The sequence below is a fragment of the Haliotis cracherodii genome, unplaced genomic scaffold (genome assembly GCF_022045235.1).
Source record: "Haliotis cracherodii isolate W230 unplaced genomic scaffold, xgHalCrac1.p SCAF_11, whole genome shotgun sequence".
Lineage (NCBI taxonomy): Eukaryota > Metazoa > Mollusca > Gastropoda > Lepetellida > Haliotidae > Haliotis > Haliotis cracherodii.
Window position 1 is genome coordinate 25,870,351 of NW_027266266.1, and position 16,603 is coordinate 25,886,953.

Here is a 16,603-nt window from a genome sequence, read left to right on the forward strand (position 1 = left end):
TATCATAAGTATCTGTGCTTTGTGATAGTTTGAATTTATGAATTCTTTACCATGTCTGTAAAGGCTAGATGGACATTATTAATTTATTGATTTTCTTATATGATATTGTTCCATTTTTTATGTGTTTTTATATCAACAAGGCCTAAGTTGGAAAACTTGTTCCCAATCCACTTCAATCTGAATAAAATACGTTTAAACTAAAACAAAATGAAGTTTTTCTGGTTATTTGGTGATCTCATGATCATTCGCTATCCACATGACACTTGAAGCAATTGGGAAGTGACATTACAGTCTTCGCGCCAAGTGTACCTCCAGTTCTCGTCTCAGATCCCGTGAGAGCGGATAGGAACATCCAAAACTCGAAAAGGCCCAGTTGTCTCAGCCCTTTGGCGTGTTAGTAGCCTTTCATCGTGAGGTTCGAATCCGTGTTATATTTCTAGGTTTGTAAGCACAATACCCGTGCTCGCGGACTTCAACAAAATGGTGAGGGTCTAAGACAAGCACACGTGGGGTCTCCTACCACATCAAGCTACACGAGATGAACTGAAATACCGCTCAAAGAGGCGTCAAACGCAACTATCTCACTCAGCTAGTCAGCATGTCATTTGCATTAAAGTAAATTTCTTTTTTTTCTCATGAATCGCCTGCCTGACCAAGTGTATTTTTAAGCCATGTGTAAAATATTTTAACGTCGCTCTGCAGTGTGCTCACATAGTTCAGTAGTATCAAGTTTAATTAAAATCAAAAGTAAAATTCTCCCTTATTATCCGTTCAGTTGTGACAAGTCATTAAAAGCAATAACATTTTGTTCAACTTGCCTCAAAGTACCCCATGTTTCATGTCCATCGCCAGCCCCAAAAGTGAGTGAGTATTGTGTTGCGCCACTTTTAGCAATGCTCCAACAATATCACGGCGGATAACTTCTGAGTGAGTGAGTGAGTATGGTTTTACACCGCTTTTAGCAATATTCCAGCAATATCACGGCGGGGGACACCAGAAATAGGCTTCACACATTGTGCCCTTGTCGGGAATCGAACCCGGGTCTTCGGCGTGCTGAGCGAACGCTTTAACCACTAGGCTACCCGACCGCCCCGGATAACTTCTGAACTGGGCCTCACAAAATGTACCAATATGGGGACATGAACCCGGGTCTTTGGCGTGACGAGCGAACGCATTAATCCCTAGGCTAACCCGCCGCCCCAACCCTTCAAAACACTGACACAACGAATACGCGTTGAACGCGCAGGTATTGTCAGTGGCGTGTCCTGCACTCATTAACTTCAATATGCATTTCTGGTAAGCCCGCAGGCAAAATGTAATTTTTATCGATTGGTAAACAAAGATAATTAAGATAAAAACATGTGTCAGCTTGACCTGGTGATGAAGCCTCAGAGACTATCAATCCCCGCGATTTATGTTTTGTGGAGAACTTGACTACATAATTCATACACCGACAAATATCACTGCTTCCTGCGTCAGAGGGATGGTGATAAAAAACACGCCTCCGTGGCTTTTCCCAATGTAATATTTGTCCCTGTTCCTTGACGTCAGGTGAACGAACAATGCGAGGTAGAATTACATGTCGGTCACGTGTCCCTCGATGTATATGACGTAGGCCCGTGTTTGACGCTCTTCACAAGTATGTCTCAGTGTACATGTCGATGGATGACGCATGGTTTTTTTCTCAGAACCCTGAAGGTGTGGAACCCTTTTGAGATGTTACAGTTGAAACTCCCCTCCGCAGTTCTGGTTGAAACAATATAACCTGGAGCTCGGGAAAAGCCCTCGGGCCTTCGGGCTTTACCTTCGCTCAAGAAAGAAATACCAGTTTATAGGGATAAACGTCATCATTGGGTTTTGATCACGTGGTTACAATCCTGATACTGATACAGTCATATCAGTGTCCAATCAATGGCGCTTTTGACAATTCAAGGAGATATTTCGTGTTGAAAGTCGGACAGTATTTGGACATTGTAGACAGTGTACACGTGTTGTTTGGGTAAATGAGGATTATCAGTGCTCGTCCTTCATTCACGAGAACATAACAGCTTTCGTCCCTCACAATATGATGGCACGAAAGCATGTGCCTTAACTTACTTCCTCGTTACAAAAATATTACATGAGTGCACCTTTAATGGCAGAAAAAGTAACCAGGACTCTATTCCTTGTTATAACAGACTTATAGACTTATTTAAATCCTGGCTTTGTTCATATCATCAACCACTGGTTTAACTGGCCAATTGTTGTTTACAGGCCGTCTTGATATAGCATGACTATTGCTGACTGTGGCGAACAATATCACACGAACAATCTTTATCCTGGCAATGGAACCTATCTGATCGAAACCCCAGCTGAACACAGTATATAATCAACTAATCATGTACATGTATTATACGGTGACCAGTGAAATAATGAAAGCAACGAGGGCCTAATTTTCAATTGATCAATATATTTCAAGCCTACATGAAAACATATACATTACTCATTGCAGCGCCAACCGGAAATGACTTAATCGTTATGAACACATTATTGAAGTCTTTAAGCCTCCGCATTCAGGCTACTTGTGTTCCATAATTGTAGCTTGCTATGAATATTGTCCCCGTTGGGATTCCAGGTCAGAATCTGTCGAATGAGTCAAACAAAACGTGGATCAAGTGGTTACAGTATGTGACCTAGGTGCAAACGCAACATAATAATAGGTCACTTATATTGCGCTATAGGGGCGGTCGGGTAGCCTAGTGGTTAAAGCGTTCGCTCGTCATGCCGAAGACCCTGATTCGAATCCCGACATGGGTACAATTTATGAAGCCCATTTTTGGTGTCCCCCGCCGTGATATTGCTGGAATATTGCTAAAAGCGGCGTAAAACCAAACTTACTCATTACTCACTATATTGCGCTGCATACCGGCATGCTCAAAACGCTACACTAGTATTACCCTGGTCCTTGTGTATGTATGTGTTTACTTAATGTCATTCTCAGCTCCCAGGGGAGTATACAGCCATGTCATGAATCTGGGCCAGGAACGCCAGTGCTTAATAGCGTGGACAATAACACACCGATTGACGCACAATAAGCCAGCCAGCACATCGAAACCACCCGATCCCTATTGGCTCTGGTGACAAAAATGGAATACTGGGGACCAATTCTGAATCGGGATTCACCCTGTAATGACCAAGGAGTTAAAGATTAGTACACACTGTCATGTGCAAGTTACTTTCACCCAGTACCACCAACACGACCGCCAAATAAGATGCTCCCATAGTATAATATTCAATTTTGGTTTATTCCTTATCTACGTCAGTTCTTTCTTTTCTGCATAATTGAAAACCAGCAGCTAGTAGAAAATCACCAGCAGGTTACCAATTAAAACACAGAAACTTAATATGTCGTTATTGAGGGACAAAACCGCCCCGTGTTTGAAGGTCCTGAGTAAAGGCGTATTGAGATAAATAAATGGTTTGTGACGCTAGTTAACTTCAGATAAACAACTAACAAAACTATGACCCCAGTGGTGTTTTAGAGTACTTGACGGTACTTGACGGTTTATTTACTTCCTGTGGTTCAACGTGTATCAAGGCATACATCATTTTGAGATAATTTGTATGACTATGCAAATTGTTCTGAGGCAATCAATGTCGTCACGCTATGGTATTGCAGTGATTGAACACAGCTATCTATAAATATTGATCATATCGATTTAACCCATGGCGTCACCCGCAGTGTCATGTGTCGACTCATTTCATCTGAAGACAGGTAATGGGTTGGTTTAGTGTTCCAAGGTGCCACAGGCGTATGGGGCTATTGTTTTATGTCACATCCAGCAGTTTTCCGTCAAGTCGACATGTACATATCTATCTATTTGGGGATGGTAAATATCCTGTATTAGGAATAAACATTGTATTTAGCGAGCCTTGGCGAGCTAAATACATAGTGTTTTGTAACTGTATCAACCAATGGGTATCCACAAATTCTTTTAAATGACTTTAACATGCCGACTGAAACAAACCGTAAAAGAAGCAAAAAAAAAAACCCTTTCCATATTCATAAGAAATCTCTGCCAAAAGCAGAGTCAATTGTACGTCATATGTAAGAGTATTTGTTTATGTAGACTAACATTTAGTGTATGAAATCTTATATTACACATTATCCTTTTTGACTCTAAAGTCGCTTATATGTTGACGCGACGTTAAACCCCATTTCACCTCACCTCTTGACTCTAAAAATATAAAAGAGCTAGCTAGAGCTGGCTAGACTTGCTTTTGTATGCGTTTCTAAGTTATGTTTTTTCATAAAATAAATATATTCCAAGTCATGGTGCAGGACTAGTATTTATTAATCACGATCATGTAATGAGGATACCAGGTGTTCGTGAAAAGGTGGGCGTATCCTGGCATACCGTTGTTACCCATCACACAAAAAAATCAATTGTTCACCTGGAAGAACACGAGAACGTATAGTCAAAAGAGGGAACTGCATCGAACATATTTCTTGTCACTGATGTGTCAACTTTGGAAATGTGCTTCATATGTCTGCCATAAAACTCTCTGAAAGTATTCTTTGAAATCACTGTAGAAGGAGCATGCTTGATTGTACCTCAAAAGTTGCTAAATGTAAAAACATTTCACCAAATGGATGAACAGAAAGGGAAAGTTGACCATTGGAAAGTTGAAGTCATCCCTCTTTTCATACAGTCTTGTGTCACTCTGTCTCTTCACGCATTGATCTAGATATGAAACAGATGAGGTGGTTTCACTGGTCTCCTTTATTTCTAGTTAAGTGGGTAAATCAGATGAAGGGAATTGGATATTTAATGCCGTTGCTCTGTCGCTGCTCGCTGCGTTAATTGTGGTTGATTATCTTAAAACAAGGGTAAAGGCCACACTAAACCAGCGCGTTGGCAGTGCAGCGCAGCGCGTCGACAGCAAAGAACATCGCACGAAAGCGATGTTTACCTCTTGCTGCTCCGACGATTTGTGAAAACCCTCAAACACATGGTTTGACAAATACAGTCTTTGCTGAAGAAATAACGATCAGCGGAGTTGCAATCAAATGAAATCCCCCTGCACATCCTCCTAAGATCGACAAGATTGCGTTTATTCAAGTGAAGGGGCGATGTGGTAGCCTAGTGGTTAAGGCGTTCGCTCGTCACACTGAAGACCCGGGTTCGAAGCCCATTTGTGTTGTCCCCTGCCGTGATATCGCTGGAATATTGCTAAAAACGGCGTAAAAACCATACTCACTCACTATTCAAGTGAAATCATATTTTCCTATTTTATTTCTTGAACAAATTTCGTCTTTTTGTAATAATCGACACGTACGTATACTGCTTTGAAGCGCTGCCCAAACGTTTGTTAAAACAAAACGCACCGCGTTTAACAAGCAATGAACTCATTCACTCACTCGTGCTTTGGGGTTAAAGATAACGAAAACAAACACAAGCATTCTTCAAAGACGGCTGAATCACTAAGACAGTGACACACCATATAAGCTGACATCGTTGCAACCCCTTTTCAGACCCTTCAGTAAAACACGAAGCACACGCATGCCTTGAAAACTTACGTTTAACTTGTCCATTATGCATACCATCTAAATCAAGATTACAAAGAAAACACAATAGACGTAACCTAAGTCGTGGTTGATAAAAAACGAAACTGTGTACAACTATATTTAATCAATACAACGCACATCAAGTAATGCACTCAAGAGCCTACAAACGACGTTTTAGAGTACGCCGCTCATAGGCCTCAGAACTGTGCAAAGGCCGTGAATAAGTAGGGTGTTGAAAGCTATCAACACAGTTAGACAACATACTTTTACCAATATTTGATCCGGACCAGATGACCGTTTTATTCTCACGCATTGCGCCTGAAACCAATCAATCGTTTTCTCATAAGCATTTCCCCAACTTCCAGGCAATTGCCAAGGTCGAGAAATAGGTATTATGACGTCACAACATGCCACTCAACTGCTATCGATCTATTGATCGGATCGGTGCTATGGATTCAGCGATTGGCACAATTTATTATGTTAGTAACAGCGAGTGTGTGAAGCAGTCAGTTCAGCGGTTGGCCCCGTGTGTATACATATAACGTTCTATTACTCGACTGAAATATGTATAAGGCATTCAGCGTAACCAGGGTTTTCTTTTTCAAATGTTATATGTTAGTTATACCATATTTAATCTAATTATTCATGGCAATTTAATGTATTAGTTTGATATGTTTATGAATATTATTTAAAAGCCTTTTTTCAAAGACATCACATGCAATTTCTGACAAAATACATGTGTGTTGCTGCAATTTAGCTGTTATTCTTGATGCCATTGTATTGATTACAGAATTGGCGGTGTGTTGTTGTTGTTTTTTTGTACAATCAACAATATTCAGGTATATGACTGCGGCCTGCAAATAAATCGAATGTGGACCAGACAAACCAGTGATAGGTGGTATGAGCCATGTCCCCCGGGTCAAGTCATCGAGCATGACCACATCCAGTACATCTATTTGTTTGTTGTTTAACGCCGTACTCAGCAATATACCAGCCGTATGACAGCGGTCCGTAAATAACCGAGTCTGGGCCAGATCACCCAGTGATTGATATCATGAGCATCGATCCACACAACTGGGATACGATGACATGCCTCAACCCAGTTGGCGAGGCTGACCACTGGATCCCCTTAGTCGCCTCTAATGACAAGGTTACTGAAGACCTATTCTAACCATGGTTGAATTGAGATAAACATAAAGTGTTTTCATGTGTTCCGTCAGCGTGTGATCGATGTCGTGTACAGGGATGACGTTCTTCGTAATCACGTCTGGCATCGTTTCCTGGGTCAACCTCAGCTCCAGGTCTTTGAGCAGGACAACGCTCGTCCCCATACAGCACGGGTCTCTATGGACCTCCTCAGAGTGAATAACATTCCTATAATGCCCTGGCCGTCTTTGTCATCGGACATGGCGCCATTAGACCATTTTTGGGGCGAGATTGTGAGACGTCTGCGGGCCACATTCACTTCAGGAACAGGAAGCCTTTTTGGTGCGGGGATGGAACGGGATTCCTTTAAGCCTTCTTCCAAAGACTCAATGAGACGGCGATGTGTGGCCTGTATCGCAGCTAACGGAGACCACACACGCTATTGATGGACACGACTGACACCGTCATTTTCTGTTTGGGGTACTCTGTTTTCGGGGGGATTTTTCAATAAACACAAATGGTTGTCATCCAGCAATCCATGCCCATAAGTTATGAAATTATTTCCCTGTATCTACATACAGCGCCGTAGCCACAGTTGCCCCCCCCCCCCCCCCCCCCCCGGATTAGTTATAGAAAACAGTTTTATTTGAACCCCCCACCCCCCACCCCCCTGTCAAAAAAAGTTAACTACGGCCTTAACATATCTTTATGGTCTTAACGCATTTTATGGACACCTTCGTTCCTTTTTGCGGTTGAGAATGTCATATACCAATCATGTCATTTGAAAGACGTATCACTGATACCTGTTTTCATGATCACTCAACGAATTTTAGTAAATTGATATGGCTTGAAATGTAAGTATGACGAACAATACTGTTAATAATTTAAATTAATAACTACACGTCTAACAGGGTACACCAACCCAGCATTCATGGGTATTGTAGGACTACCGTTACCAAAACCCGGCGAGTGAGTGAGTGAGTGAGAGAGAGTGAGTGAGTGAGTGAGTGACGCCAATTTGAACAGTATTTTAGTTATGTTGCAGTGTGCCAGGTTGATGTGGGAGGAAATCCTGAATCGATTGAAACACACAAGCCCCGGCAATGAGAATCCCAACAATATAAACATTGTTCTTTGCAATTTATCGCGTAGCTATCTCTTATGTACAGCTACAAAACAGCTACGCGATGTGGTTTATTTCACGATAAAACATCGATCTATCATTTCTGGAAATTCGAACATGCTTCGCAACTTGATGACGTCATATATTGGACGACGTAATGTTTGAGAGGGCAGTGTGAGCATATCCGGGAAATCCCAAACTTAACTCACCCTTTTATAAAATGGACTTGTCCGACATATCCTAGGTCCTACTGTATTCAGGTAGTCATCATCATTGAAATATTTTTTAGGCTTGTACATTGTTATAGATCTTTAAAGAGGCGTTACATAATGTTGATATCGCATATAACTATAGAAATAAATGATGAGTGGGAGATGTTTATCGTACAATAAAACACTGCAGGGATAATAATCTACTCGAGGCTGCGCCCGTCATGATTTATTCCCCCTTCAGTGTTTTATTACACGATAAACAATTCCCACTCAACGTTTATTTCTTCAATACAAGGAACCCCTGTTAATCCTTCGTCCCGTGATTACAACGGGACGTTTATATGTATTATTAAAACAGCATTACTTCTATGTGAAGAAATCTGTTAATTCCTATGATTTCCATGGGGACGGACGATCCGAATTAACGATGTTTCTGTTTACTGTTCGTACTGTTTCATATGTAATTCGACACACCCGCATAATTAACACGAACAATGAATGTTGAAACATATAATTGAAATTGGCATAGCAAGAAGCAGCCATTGCTTTAGGGATGCAGAAATCAATGCGATTGATTGCAATTTACACCAGATGTAGTACATTACACGAATAATTGACCCTTATTTCGATTGATTTTCTCGCAGTCAGGTTTGAAATATTTATTTTCTTGCTCTGCTGTTGGGTTTGCTGAGAGCTAAAGACAACTACTGGTGTGCGGAGTTCTATGAAAGCCGGTAATTCATTACTGACAATGTAGGATCACGGAATGACTATTTTACAGCTGAATCTTTGCGACATGGACACGGCTGTTGTCATGGTTATGTAATAAAACAACGAATTTAAATACTGTTCCCTAGGAATTATGTTTAATCAATCCTAATATCGACTGGCATTGCTTGTTTTGTTGTTTGAAAGTTGATGATCGCTTGATTAACATTTAACGCTCAGTCTATTTGAGGCATCTGCTCAACATTGTGGACATGTCAATTGTCCTCGTCGACTGCGGCACTATAACGCTAAAACGCTAAACCGCTATTGTCCTTCGCTACTTACCTGTGCCGATGTATGGTTGTGACAGACAAATAATAGTTTCACATTATCCCAAGGGCAGAATCCAGAGCAGAGTATGGATTCCAATTGCCTCAGGCGTGTCGCATAATCAGGATATGACTAAATCGACCAAATGCATAATTTATAAATAAGTTATTTTTTTGTAAAACGCCATGACTATTGTATCAAATGTATTTCAATAATCTAATCAATAAATGAATTCAGAATTAAGAAACTACTGTAGTCATCCCTAATAACATGAACATTTAAAACAGCTGATCAAATCCCAGCCATCGATGTTTAATAAGAGCTGGCTAAACGGATCGTGTGATAAGGCTCAGTAGCCGAAAGGGGTGGTCGGGTAGCCTAGTGGTTAAAGTCTTCGCTTGTCACGCCGAAGACCCGGGTTCGATTCCCCATATGGATCCAATGTGTGAAGCCCATGTGTGTGTCCTGTGCCGTGCTGTTGCTGGAATATTACTAAAAACGGCGTAAACCCATACTCACTCATTTGAAGCGAGTCATCGCTTGGGACGCTGCTCATAATATTAATCACTGTTTTGTCTGGTCTGTCATGTACAGGCCGCCGTCATACAACTAAAATATTTCTCCGACGTCAAACAACACACAAACAAGCCAGGGGACAAACAATCTCATTAAAATCCGATCCTAGTTCTCGTTATCGCTAAACAAAGATCTGAGAACATCCCATTACGTGTCACGTCAGAACGGCCTTTCGGGAACTTTGACCGACCACTGAAAGGACTATTAAGAAGTCGACATCAGCCAATTAGAAAGCAGCTTTCTCGAGCTTTACGGCACTCGTTTCAACCTGGCGACTTGAATTTCAGACTACGCTTGAAAAATGTGTTGACACAGTTCTCGATTAAAATTTTGAAAACTGAACAAACGAACATTCCGGAATGTCTAATATATGGCTGAGATTGTATGGCAGTGCTTCCGAATTACTGTGCAACGCCTCCTCCGTTCAAATGATTATCCCACGGATGCAAGTGATAGACGATAATTTTGACGGATTCAGTCGTACGGGCCGTAACTCTCGTTCGGAATAACCCTCTTAACATTTTCGAGGTTGCATGATTAGAAAACATTAATATTCCGACTGTCACTTTCATGATCTGGTAAGCGAAGCTTTGACTGGTGTGATGAAAGGTCGTTCTGACGTGACCCGCAATGGGATGTCCTCAGATCTTTGTTCAGCGGTAGCGAGAACTAAGATCTGATTTTAATGAGTGACCCGTAATGGGATGTCCTCAGATCTTTGTTCAGCGGTAGCGAGAACTAAGATCTGAATTTAATGAGATTGGGGGACAAATGAAGCTTACGCCCTTTTTCGTTGTCATGACGTAAGAGATCCGATGGTGTTGTCAGCAGTGTTAAGGCTACATCATAGCGATCTGCTAGTAATACTGTCTGGGCTTTAATCCGTGTCGCTGTTGCAGTTGTAAGCATTTATGCCAACCGTCCGGAAGATTGCACCCTGTCAACAAGGTCACACACTGTAACTACCTGCAACAGATCTCTCGGCTTACTGTATGTAGCACAGGGACTTTAACCAATCTTCCCGAAGCAAGGGAGTGACGACAAAAGTTTAATTCCCGCCCTTGCCGAACAAGGCTGGAATTTCCAGCCTCGACCGTAGCGCCACCAAAGGTTACTACGAGTTATGTCCCTTCTGTGACCCTCCTATTGACTAATCAGATTCCATCTCTCATATCACTTGCATTTGCTTAAAACCAAATGACGGCGCCCAGTCAGAACGATCTGAGCGATAATCAAGATCTATATTGTAATAAAACGGGGGATGCGAAGTGCATCATATCACTAGGGTAGCATGATTAAAAACATGAAAAAATTGGACAATATGTGTCGACGTTCAATTGGCGATACCCATGCTTTGCAAATCCTGCAGTCGACCGAAATCTGCACGTTGAAATCCGTGTTGTTCGTTACGCGATTTTGATTGGACTATGCATAGACTCGTTAGTCCAGCCAAAATATAACTCCAGAATACCCGCCTAGTTCGGCAAGGGTGGGAACTGGACTTTTATAGTCAGTTAACGCCCTTTCCTCCGGAAGATGCTTCTACCAAAGAATCACTGGATTCGGGAAACATGTCAAGAACTGTGAGATTCGAAGTCGACATTGTGACCCACTAATCCCCTTTTGGGCCATCCAAACGACAAACTTGGGTCACTCCCCTGGTTGAGAACGAGGATTATTGATTACACCACCTGTATTTATGTGTTTGTAATTGCATCTCTCCATATGAAATGAGTGTCGCTATTATCGTTAACTTCCGATCTCGCTAACAGCTTCTGGGACAATCCGGGAAATCAATAAGACAACGCTATCACTCTTCTACAAAGCCGTTGCTTCAACGTGGATACGAGATTTGCATGTCATGCTAGGGAACGGGTAAAAGCTTGTAATTAGATCCCGATTTAATAGTAATTGCTCTTTTAGTGTTCATTTCGCAGATAATCGTGCTGGTGAATCCATTCTACACATTTCCTGTCGCTGACACATTAAGTCACACTAATGACATTGTTCTAGGTGTGGGGAGTGTAGGACTTCCTCTGTGACGTGTTATTATATGGTATCAATTGTGACATGAAATCATACAGTATGCCTGTTATATTGGAGATCATATATTGGAAACAGTCTGTGATTAGTTTCCGGAACTAGCTCCATCACTCTTAATGGAGGGAAATTTATATGATTGATCCTAAGTTTGACAATGGAATCAATTACAGGGATGTCATCGGGCAAGTCGTTTGATGAGTATGTGTCCACGGGCAGTCAGGATGAAATAGTATCCTCTGTGGGAGACTGAAGCGAGACTTTTGACTGGGCGCCTGTCTACCTGACCGAGGATGGCTGATTTGAAAACATTATTCATCGTTAATCGAAATCGAATGAAAACACAAAGTAAAGAGAGAGTATATTTGTTCTCACCAAGATCAATCAGCAGAGAAGTTTGTTATAGATGTTATCGCTCCAAACAAACGTTGAAGGTACAGACATGTATTCTTGTTTATTAACAATTAAGGACAGTAGGCATGCGCTAACCTGTCATTGATTTAAACATATTTGTAACACATGTGTTGACTAAAAGCACAAACAGTACTGTTCCAAACAACAGTGGAACCATAGTGACTATGGTTGTACGCTGCTTTTAGCAATATTCTAGCAATATCGCGGAGGTGGACACCCGAAATGGTCTTCACACAGCGTACCCATGTAAGGAATCGAACCCGGGCCTTTGGCGTGACGAGTGAACGCTTTTACCACTAGGCTTCCCCACCGCCCCGTTGTCAGCAATAATGCACCTCCATGTATATTATGACAGCTTGTATATGATTTAACTAAGCGCGGCAGACCAGTGGAAGATAACAGGAACCGCGATCCAGGCCGTCGGGGCGCGATGGTACACACTCAGCTAGATCCCATTTGGTAACAGTCTGATCCCGATTAGACGGCCATTACGCCATATGGGCGCTATGGACATATTCGTCCTTCCAATCAGTATTGAGGTTGGCGATAGTTTTTAAAAACAGGTTATATCTGGACAGCCTCCGTGGTATAGTGGTAGAGCGTCCGCCCGAAAGGTCGGAGGTTCGATCCCCAGCCGCGTCATACCAAAAGACGCCGAGAAATGGTTCTTCATGTTACCTTGCCTGGCGCTCGACATTAAGGGGCTAAAACAAGAACTGTTCGGCTCGGAGTCAGTTTTCTGTGTCTGAGTGGGATGTTCGTGTTAAAACTGCGACATGGGCTGGCACTATCAAATCGGCAAGCACACACACTCACACACACACGCACGCACGCACGCACGCACGCGCACACACACGCACGCACGCACGCATGCACGCACGCACGCAGGCACACACACACACACACACGTGCGTGCACATCGCTATACAAGTGCAATAATCTTGTCCGCAACGTACCCCATTTCACTTCCCCTCATCTCAGATTATGTCTGTTACACCCGACTGAGATAGTCGCCACGTACGACAAGTATGGGTTGCTGGGGACCTATTCTAACCCGGAATGTGAATGTCAAGTACTAAGTTTGCGTTATGCCATGTGAAAGCGACATCAAGATCTCTTGAGTACCTTCCTAAGGTTTTCTAAGGCTCTTTACAGAGTTGCGTTCCTTAGGCAAAAGGTAAAAGCCATGCATCACTTTAGTTTAACCTTCCCAAATGAGTGTGTGATTATGGTTTTACGCCGCTTTTAGCAATATTCCAGCAATATCACGGCGGGTGACACCAGAAATGGGCTTCGCACATTGTACCCATGTCGGGAATCGAACCCGGGTCTTCGGCGTGATGAGCGAACGCTTTAACCACTAGGCTACCCAACCGTCCCTCTTCCCACATCAAGATGTTACTACGCATAATGCTTTTGTTTATATTACGCGGCTTTAAACCCGACTCACTCCTTATGATAATGTCCACGATACCAATACTTTACACACTGACTAAGAATAATGGTTTAATATTAGCTACAGATGCACCAGGCGTAATATACATGGAGTGAATGATAGATGCACAAGGGGTATTGTATATGGTGTGAACCATAGATGCACAAGGCGTATTATACATGGAGTGAACCATAGATACACAAGGCGTATTGTACATGGAGTGAACCATAGATGCACAAGGCGTATTATACATGGAGTGAACTATAGATGCACAAGGCGTATTATACATGGAGTGAACCATAGATGCACAAGGCGTATTGTACATGGAGTGAACCATAGATGCACAAGGCGTATTGTACATGGAGTGAACTATAGATGCACAAGGCGTATTGTGCATGGAGTGAACCATAGATGCACAAGGTGTATTGTACATGGAGTGAACCATAGATGCACAAGGCGTATTGTACATGGAGTGAACCATAGATACACAAGGCGTATTGTGCATGGAGTGAACCATAGATGCACAAGGTGTATTGTACATGGAGTGAACCATAGATGCACAAGGCGTATTGTACATGGAGTGAACCATAGATACACAAGGCGTATTATACATGGAGTGAACCATAGATGCACAAGGCGTATTGTACATGGAATGTAAGGTTAAACATCAAGGGACACACATCTGAAAATGACTTGTGCATTATTAATTAGTATTTGACAAAGAAAGTAATAATATGGTTATACCGCAAAGACATATACTACAATATAACATATTTCCTTTTGATCAATTATGCACACGTTAAAGAAATACCGTTCTCTAAATACATCAAAAATCGTTATCTGTTTACCTGACGACATGTATTATGGATGAAGTACACTCGATTAGTCTGTTTGATAAAAAGATCTATTTGTGTGATAAACACAAACCAAGCCATGTTGATGTGTGCATGTTGCCTATTCTTGCCACCCCTATGTTACATACATTGTATATTTCGTGACCAAGGTGATATGCAAGACGTAACCATTGATCCGTGCCACCATGAGCTGATATACACACAAGCATTTGCGTGTACATTTCAATCAGTTCGAAATACAGGATCAATAGCCATACGTTAACAAGGTCTTGAGTAATTCTGTCCATTGAAGAAAAGTAACTCTGAACGGTAAACAACCCTGAAATTGGTTTGTTACCATGTAACTCTTGTGTACTGGAACACATTTTCTGTCAGCTTATATATTTATGCTCTGATATTATTAATGTTGATAATTAAATACGTTCGTCAACGTCGGCTTTATAGAAAATCATGTAATATCCAATACATGTGTGTATTTTAACGGAAACTGGTTCGTATAGTTACTGTTACATCAATGCACGTTGTATTTTGATATTAATTTTGTGCAACTGGAAATAAAATGTAAAAAGATAATCTCAGACTTCACAGATAAATTAGTGCGTATAAGTTACCTGTGGTAACCTGCAATTTCTCTATATCTATGCATTATAGTATTCTTTGTTTGGGCATGATAAATGAATTTTCCTGGAGAAACTATATCTTCAGGTTTTCATAATCAACTGCTGTAAAACTTATCGCCCTCTTCGATTAAGAGAATGGTGATTTTATTAATAGCCCACATGTAATAAGAGTAATGTTTTTATCGACGTCAAAGAGATTTTATGTATTATGCATGTATTTTTTGGATAATTTGGTATTTGTACAATGCTATATGTGTATTGGGAAATCTAGACAAAGTATTGTAAAGCATTAACGAGCATGTTACGCCAAATCACCATTACACAATCAGGTAATGATATCAAACAGTCAGTCCGGTCACTATGACCCACAATCAATCAGCTCTCGAGTACCCACAATCACTCAGATCTCAATAAAACACGGTCAGATCACGACTGCACACAATCAGTCAGGTGACGATTACACACAATCAGTCAGGTGACGATTACACACAATCAGTCAGGTGACGATTACCCACAATCAGTCAGGTGACGATTACACACAATCAGTCAGGTGACGATTACACACAATCAGTCAGGTCACGATTACACACAATCAGTCAGGTCACGATTACACACAATCAGTCAGGTCACGATTACACACAATCAGCAAGGTCACGATTACACACAATCAGTCAGGTCACGATTACACACAATCAGTCAGGTCACGATTACACACAATCAGTCAGGTCACGATTACACACAATCAGTCAGGTCACGATTACACACAATCAGTCAGGTGACGATTACACACAATCAGTCAGGTCACGATTACACACAATCAGTCAGGTGACGATTACACACAATCAGTCAGGTCACAATTACCCACAATCAGTCAGATCTCAATGAAACACGGTCAGATCACGATTGCACACAATCAGTCAGGTGACGATTATCCACAATCAGTCAGGTCACGATTACACACAATCAGTCAGGTCACGATTACACACAATCAGTCAGGTCACGATTACCCACAATCAGTCAAGTTACGATTACACACAATCAGTCAGGTGACGATTACACACAATCAGTCAGGTCACGATTACACACAATCAGTCAGGTGACGATTACACACAATCAGTCAGGTCACGATTACACACAATCAGTCAGGTCACGATTACCCACAATCAGTCAGGTGACGATTACACACAATCAGTCAGGTGACGACTACACACAATCAGTCAGGTCACAATTACCCACAATCAGTCAAGTTACGATTACACACAATCAGTCAGGTCACGATTACACACAATCAGTCAGGTCACGATTACACACAATCAGTCAGGTGACGATTACACACAATCAGTCAGGTCACAATTACCCAGAATCAATCAGCTCTCGAGTACCCACAATCAGTCAGGTCACGATTACACACAATCAGTCAGGTCACAATAACCCACAATCAGTCAAGTTACGATTACACACAATCAGTCAGGTCACGATTACACACAATCAGTCAGGTCACGATTACCCACAATCAGTCTGCTCACAATTACCCACAATCAGTCTGCTCACGATTACCCACAATCAGTCAGGTCACAATTACACAAACTATTAGTCT